Below are 8,341 nucleotides of genomic sequence, written 5' to 3'. Positions count from 1 at the left end.
AAACCATGGTGCCCCTATAGGATTACATCCTCATGCTTGAGAGGAGAGATAAATAAGTCCTCTTTGTCCACATAGCCTTGGACATGAAGCCTCAATTTCCCAATTAAGGGAGTGACTGAAGCTTCTTGCCCCTTGAAGGCACTGTCTGCGGGTAGGACATCTCCCATCTCGTAGTATTGTATGCCTAGCTTGGTGGCTAACTCCATAGATATAAAATTGTGAGTAGAACCAGGGTCAAAGAGAATAAAAGCATCATGTTCTCTTACCTTTCCCCAAGCATGGCATAGAGGAGATCCTTTGTGGTGAGTTTGGTGAGTCTCCTCCTCTTGGATTTCAACCAAGGAAGCTCTAGGAGGATCTCGGCGGTTGTTCTTTTGGGGACAAGCGCGGTACGCATGCCCTTGTTCGCCACACTTGAAACACCGGTTATCCTTACGATAACGCTCAAGCTCTTCAGGAGAGAGTTTATTCTTACCTTTGTAAACTCCCTTCTCTTTAGCTTTGTTGGAGTTGCCCTTAGGAGACTTTTGGACATTGTCCTTCCCCTTAGGCTCATTGGAACCCTTGTTTTCCGGGGGCTTATTATTTCTTTTTGCCCCCGTTTGGAAATTGATTCGAGAGGCGACCATAGTGTGGTGTATTACCGCCGATATGGTACGTGGTCTTTGGGAGTTGACATACTCCGCCATTTCTTCGGTTAAGCCCGCACAAAATTGTTGCTTTTGCTCTCCAAAATCCAACCTTTTGAAGACAGTGGATTTGAGTTGAAGGTCCCAAAACTTGTCTACATATTTGTGGATGGATTCATTGGGAGAGAGCTTTAAGCTTTGCCATTCGGTGAGTACTTTGTCTTTGGCATCGGTGGCCAAAAATTGCTTCATAATGGAAGCTCTTAAAGCCTTCCATGTTCGTGGAGCTTCACCATTGGCTCGTAGGCTAGACCACCATTGTCTGGCGGACTTTTGAAAGTGCATAGCTACATGGCGTAGCTTAGAGGACTCCATGAAGCCCTCATCTCCAAACGCCGCATCGAATTGCTGGATAAAGGACAAGACTTTGTTCGTAGCACCAAAGGTACCATCATAGGTAAGGAAAGAGATGCTCTTCCCTCCCTCTTTGAATTTCTTCAACTTGGACGACCTCTTCCATGCGGCATAGGATTTCCTATGGCCTCTTCTTTTTGATGGTTCAAAGGTTGTACCATCACTTTCTTCAGAGGGTGAAGAATTTGAAGAAGGTGGAGAAGAGGGTGACCTCTTTCTCGCCTTTTTCTTGTCTTGATCTTTGTCATCTTCACCATAGTTTTCATAAGAGGAAGAGGATGAAGAAGATGGAGAAGAGGGTGTCCTCTTTCTCGCCTTTTTCTTCTCTTGCTTTTTATCATCCCTCTTTGAATTGTGGTGGGGAGAAGAATATGATGGTCTTCTTCGCTTTGGTGGTGATGGAGAGCGTTTAGCCCGTCGTCTTCGTGGAGCCATCTCCGCCGAGGTGGCGGGAGATTCGCTTCTTTCTCGTTCCTTCAGTGGAGGCTCTTGAGTTCTCCTTTGGGAAGGAGATACATCATCAAGAAGTAAATTCTTGAGCCCTTCATAAGGATTCCCTTCTTCTTCCCGAATCAGAAAGAGACCTCTTTTGGTAGTCTCACAAGGAGGCTTCCTAGGTGTTCTCTCGTCATGGTGATTAGCTTGGAGAATCCCATGAGCACGGAGCTGCCGTTGCACTTCACTTTGGAGAGATGGATTGCCCATGGCTTGTTGAAGCCTAGAAACAAGATAGTTAACAAGCATTGAAGCATCATTAGTAGCTTGCTCATGAGCAAAATCAAAGTTATCAACATTAATTTCACTCTCTTTACTATTGTCAGCCATTCTAACAACTTTTAGGTGTACTTTGGCACTTCAAGCCCTAGTTGGTACTCCTCTTTACCCCTTTAGAAAAAGCACTCAAGCTACTGTACCCGTGGCTCGAATACCATTAATTGCAAGGAATAGAAGAGAGGGTCTTTCTACACCAAAACAGCACCGGATCCTGTCAAGCTTCTAATAGCTCAATAGTGGTTAAGCCGTAGGCAAGCCCCGTAGGACTCCACTATTAAGACCATAGCTCTCGATGGTGATGCCCCGTTAACTGCACGAAGGCAGGCGCATTGCAAGGCTGAAAAATCCCTATTCTACTTACTCACAAGCAATTAATAATACCAACCATTTGTAGCTAGCTTGAGGACCTCCCTTCTTGAGCAAGAAAAGAGAAACCTTGAGCTCTGATACCAATGTAACATTTAATGGCCTAATAACTTATGTGTAGCGGAAATTAGCATGAACATAGTGGGCATTTCATTAGAATAGATTCCTAATGAGAATTACAAGAGTGCTTGGGTGGAGAGAGCAACAAAAAGCATAACACCTAGTTAGATAGCATCAACAATACTTTCAAAAGAGAGAGAAATTAAGCTATTGAAAATAGTTGAGGACTGGATTTGCATGGAGCCGGTCCTCCCTCCAAAAGGCTTTGTATTATGGTTTCTCCCATCAAGAGAGACATTGTACAATACAATTCTTTGTGTTCCTTCAAGACTAGCTAGTGCAATGAAGATGGAAGCTTCATGCACTAAGAAAAACACTTAATCAAACAAAACTTGAATTATCCCCGTTCTCAGACCCAAGACCTCATACACCTTCGAAGATGGTGAGAGCTAGCAGGGTATGAGAGTAGATTGAGAGGAAGAAGGAGTATCTTACGAGAAAGATGTACATCTCCTCACATAATCACTCATATTAGCATAGCTTAGCTTGGTAATTAGCTTGGTAGAGAAGATGAGCATGCATTGAAGCTTGGCTCTTGGTTGGATTTGCATCCACATGCCAAGAGAGTGTTGATGTAGGCGTCTATCTCACAAGCTTGGAGTAGGTGATGAGCTCTCCATTAAAGCTTGGGAGGAGATAGAGTATTCTTTCTTCACACCTGGTCAAGTCTGAGTGTGTGTGTGTGTCAATACCAAGCAAAAATCAGCCCCCCCTCTCTCTTGGGCGAGCCCTTCCTACTAAATTGGTCTGGCTTTTGCCTCATTGGACCTCCCCAAGACAAGCCAATGGGTGTTAAGCAGCATAAGTGATAGCCTTCTGACATGTGTCCCCCTTTCCCCTTTTGTGAGAGCTTTAGGTAATTAAATAATTAAACTAAACTCTCATTGGACCCCTTTGCCTCCTGGCCAATAGGAATCAGGCAAGCCATTGGGCTCCTGAATGCTCATTGGACCCCTTGGGAGACTACCCAATAGTCTTCTAGGAGACTTAATTCTCATTGGTTTCTTTTATTAAATGTTTTTAAATTAATTAAACTAGATTTACTCTAGCTTAATTCTCATTGGTCCACTTCAAGGGTCTTCCAATAGGAATTGGGCACACCTTGTGGGCATCTGGCCTAGGGAGCTGACATGTGTCCCTAATTCCCTTTGTGTAAAGGGAGCCTGTGTGTGTGTGTGTGTGTGTGTGTGTGTGTGTTTGGCTTTCTCTCTCATCCCCTACTAAATGGGCTTGCCCCCTCCTTTGTAGGCTTTGAAGAAGACTCTTGTACACACACTAAGCATCCAATTTTCCCTATGGTTGACCTTTTGGACACAACCTTTGAATTTTGGAACCTTAACATTTTGGAAGTCTTAATGGGCTGAACCTTAGGGTCTTTTTAGCCCATTGTTGCACATGGCTCTTTTGCAGATGGCCCCCCCTTTGGATCCCTATTTTCCCTCCTTTGGATCCCTACTGTGGCCGGTCTGCTAGCTTAACCAATATTCTAGCTTTTTCTCCCCTGGCCTTCCCCACATTAAATGATCAGTTTAATATGAGAAAATCATTTAGGAGAATTAGATATTGATTATTATGACAGATGGGAAGAAAGGGCATCTCTCCAGATGCAATCACCTACAATTGTATCTTGAAGGGCTACTTGATCATCAGTAGGGCAATGGAGGGCTTTATTGCCGCATGGGAGAGGAGGGAAATTCCGACTAATCCTCAGAACTCTTATTGCATCAGCTCTCTCTCCACCCCAATGCATCTCTTTGCTATAGGGGAGGTCTACTGCAAGATTTATTGGACACAGAGGACTACACTCACCATGGGGCGATGTAAGAAGAGCTGTGACGTCACGTTCAATGATGCCAGAGTGAGTTGCAACATTGCCAGCTCCGCATTCTGCCCCACAGCTTACGGAGCATCCTGGCTTGAATGTCGTCTCTTGAAACCCAATAGAGGTAGGGCTAGGAACTTAGGAAGCACAAAAAGTGCTTAAGAAGCTTCCAGTTTGAAATGTTGTCTCTTTGAACGAACTGGTTGCGGTATATATCTAAAAGGGATAGGGTTGCTTTTAACAGATGGGAAGTAAGGGCATCTCTCGAGATGCAGTCACCTACAATTGCATATTGAAGGCATGTGGCACTACGTGAAATGCTGGAATGGGGCTGGCGAAAAGAAAAATCGTCGTGTTCTCTTTGAACCCACTGATTTTTGAGGTATGCCCAATAGAGGTTGGGCCAGAAAGCCCGAAAAGTGCTCAAGAAGCTTCCAGTTCGGAATGCCGTCTCCTCGAACGCACTAACTGCGGGATATGTCTAAAAGGGGTAGGGCTGTTTTCAGCATACGAGAAGCAAGGGAATCTCTCCAGATGCAATCACCTACAGTTGCATCTTGAAGGCACTACGTAGTATGTGAAACGCTGAAATCGGGCTGCTAGAGGGGAAAAACGTCATGCTCTCCTCGAGTCCACTGATTGTGGGATATGCCCAATAGGGGTAGGGATAGGAAGCACAAAAAGTGCTTGAGAGACTTTCGGGCTGGAATATCGTGTCTTAGAATGAATTGATTGCAGGGTACGTGTAAGCGGGGCAGGGATGTTTCTAGTAGATGGGAAGCAGGGCTACTCACCATGGGGCGATGCAACAAGAGCTGTGACGTCACGTTCAATGATGCTAGAGTGAGTTGCAACATTGCCAGCTCCGCATTCTGCCCCACAGCTTACGGAGCATCCTGGCTTGAATGTCATCTCTTCGAACCCACTGATTGTGGGATATGCCCAAAGAGGTAGGGCTAGGAAGCACAGGAAGTCCTTAAGAAGCTTCCAGTCTGAAATGTCATCTCTTCGAACGAACTGGTTGCGGTATATGTCTAAAAGGGGTAGGGTTGTTTTCATCAGGTAGGAAGTAAGGGCATCCCTCCAGATGCAGTCACCTACAATTGCATATTGAAGGCATTTGGCACTACGTGAAACGCTGGAATGGGGCTGGCGGAAAGGAAAATCGTCGTGTTCAGAGACGAAAACCTTTTGACAATGCCACATTCCGTCGTGTATATCCCATATACCAAGGCAGTGGGCTGTGGTAGTAGAACGAGTACTTTCGAAACCATTCCATGACAAAGAATGGGGACCACGGACAGGACTTAAAGACAACCTGGCAACCTTTCGCATTGGCAGCATGGTGAAAGTAAAATCTCAGCGATTGAATTTTGAGGACAATCCTTTGGGTAAGAGTAATACCTAGTTTTGTCAAGCAAGTGGTCGGCCGGACATGAACCAAAGGAACTCCACAGCAATCAGCAGGTTAGTAAATCAAAATTGAGATGTTATTGAGCTAACATGTGGTCTCAGCTTTGATGCCAGAGTGTGAATGTATCCAATTGGATCCAATGGGACCCGAGCATTTCATCGTTGTCCGTCATTGACGGCAACCAGCTGCAAGTACAGTAGGTTTCTACTAGGAAGATATGTACTCAACATACGAGCAATTTGCAGGTAACCATGCTCAGGTACATTACGATCATCTTCATGGCCAGTGGACTGGATAACTCAAGGGAGGATTGGGCATCAGTAACACATTTCTTTGAAACTCATCTGGTCGACATCGCTATACATATATAGCATGTCATGGATTTTGGTGGGAAGATCTTGGACAGTTAGTTTGGTACGAGTTACAAAAATCTCATGGGGAAAAACACGAGCAACGAGGAAGCCTTCGAAGGTGGCTGTCCTAATGCAGTGGCTCTAGATGGCTACAATGATACTAGGGATAATAAGCACTACCGAAGAAGAAAGATCCGGTTTATACCAAATCAGCACCATGGTCAGGAGAATTGGCTCGGCATCAAATCGGATACATGCTCATAAGCATCCGGCCGATACATGCTAGAAATCAACCTCTACGGAGGTTAAGTCATAAGCAAATCAGTAATCAGGTTTGCCTCACTTCATACGAGCATTTGCTCTACAAAAGATATCTGGTTCGCCCCAGATTAGCGTATGGTTTGCCTCAGATCAGCGTATGGTTCGCTTCAGATCAGCACATGGTTTGCTCCACAAAAGAAGGCCTATTGATGGTCTTGATGAGATGGGCATATTTGAGGGTGTCATTGTCGAAAGGTTTTCGAGGGTAGTGGCCTGTGGTAGTAGAACGAGTACTTTCGAAACCATTCCATGACAAAGAATGGGGACCACGGACAAGACTTCAAGACAACCTGGCAACCTTTCGCTTTGGCAGCATGGTGAAAGTAAAATCTCGACGATTGAATTTTGAGGACAATCCTTTGGGCAAGAGTAATACCTGGTTTTGTCAAGCAAGTGGTCGCTGGACATGAACCAAAGGAACTCCACAGCAATCAGCAGGTTAGTAAATCAAAATTGAGATGTTATTGAGCCAACATGTGGTCTCAGCTTTGATGCCAGAGTGTCAATGTATCCAATTGGATCCAATGGGGCCCAAGCATTTCATCGTTGTCCTTCGTTGACGGCAATCAGCTGCAAGTACAGTAGGGTTCTACTAGGAAGATATTCACTCAGCGCACGAGCAATTTGCAGTTAACCATGCTCAGATACATTACGATCATCTTCATGGCCAGTGGACTGGATAACTCAAGGGAGGATCGGGCATCAGTAACACATTTCTTTGAAACTCATCTAGTCGACATCGCTATACATATATAGCATGTCATGAGTATCGGTGGGAAGATATTGGACAGTTAGTTTGGTACGAGTTCCAAAAATCTCACGGGGAAAAACACGAGCAACGCGGAACCCTTCAAACGTGGCTATCCTAATCCAGTGGCTCTAGATGGCTACAATAACACTAGGGGTAATAAGCACTACCGAAGAAGAAAGATCGGGTTTATACCAAATCAGCACCATGGTCAGGAGAATTGGGTCGGCATCGAATCGGGCACATGCTCAAAAGCATCTGGCCGATAAATGCGAAGAATCAACCTCTATGGAGTTAAGTCAGAAGCAAATCAGTAATCAGATCTGCCTCGCTCCATACCAGCATTTGCTCTACAAAAGGTATCTGGTTCGCCTCAGATTAGCGTACGGTTTGCCTTAGGTCAGCGTATGGTTCCGCTTCAGATCAGCACATGGTTTGCTCCACAAAAGAAGGCCTATTGATGGTCTTGATGAGATGGGCATATTTGAGGGTGTCAATATCGTTTTGCTCAGTGATCATGCCATGGTCGGGACCTACGACACAAAGGTGATCTATCTAGAAGATTTTTGGTAAATTGGCGAGCTTTAAGAATATCAAAGTGTATAGTCGCTCTCTCTCTCTCTCTCTCTCCGTCGCTCTCCTTCAATCCCTGGTCAAAAACTTCTCCACTTGGCAACCTCTTGGAGGCCCCATGTTTTGGAAAACCTAGTCTGCCAGGCGTAAAGAACTGCAGCTGCTGCCCTCCATGGTTGGTTACGGCAAGGAAGCCCACCGGGGCTCCCACCTTCGCTTGGGAGCTTGTCGCATTTTACTCCACCTTGCGCACCTGGATCTCCCTGAACACCCTACTCCCCACCCGCTGCTCAGACATAGCCCTTGCGGCCTTGGGGGGCGGGGGGGGAGGTATGCTGTCCGCTGGTGCTGAACTCTTCTTTCGGGGCCAATGTTCCTTCGGTCGTGGTGTTCATGGCAGTACAATGCCAGAGCGGTTTAGCTTGCTTTGTATGTGCGCCCCGCAGACCAACCTCGCTTGCTTGGGGTGGTGGTGTTGATGATTCGGCCTTCTTTGTAGATGATACCGTCTTCACCCTTACTGAGTTCGATTGGCATGCCTACTACTTCCTCGTGATCAACCCTCTTACTGACTCATATACCATTTAGGTGTGTAGTAGGAAGCCCCAATTTTTCCAAGGCAGGCACGACAGCTGTGGGTTTACTGAGTCCTCTCTCTCTCTCTCTCTCTCTCTCTCTCTCTCTCTCTCTCTCTCTCTCTCTCTCTCACACACACACACACACACACACACACACACACACACACAACACTATACTTTGTGCTCCTCCTACCTTGCGCGTAAATGGTCCTCTGCTTGCTCTTGCTCT

General features: G+C 45.8%; 1 pseudogene; it reads left to right on the top strand.

The window, feature by feature from the left end:
• The first annotated feature begins 7,168 nt into the window (after window positions 1–7,168).
• On the top strand, window positions 7,169–8,013 carry LOC147421802 (uncharacterized; annotated as a pseudogene).
• Window positions 8,014–8,341: the final 328 nt, after the last annotated feature.

This window comes from Adiantum capillus-veneris, chromosome 27 (genome assembly GCF_014529385.1).
Source record: "Adiantum capillus-veneris isolate H3 chromosome 27, ASM1452938v2, whole genome shotgun sequence".
NCBI lineage: Eukaryota > Viridiplantae > Streptophyta > Polypodiopsida > Polypodiales > Pteridaceae > Adiantum > Adiantum capillus-veneris.
Note: the sequence above shows the minus strand (reverse complement) of the source record. Positions and strands in the feature narration are given on the sequence as shown.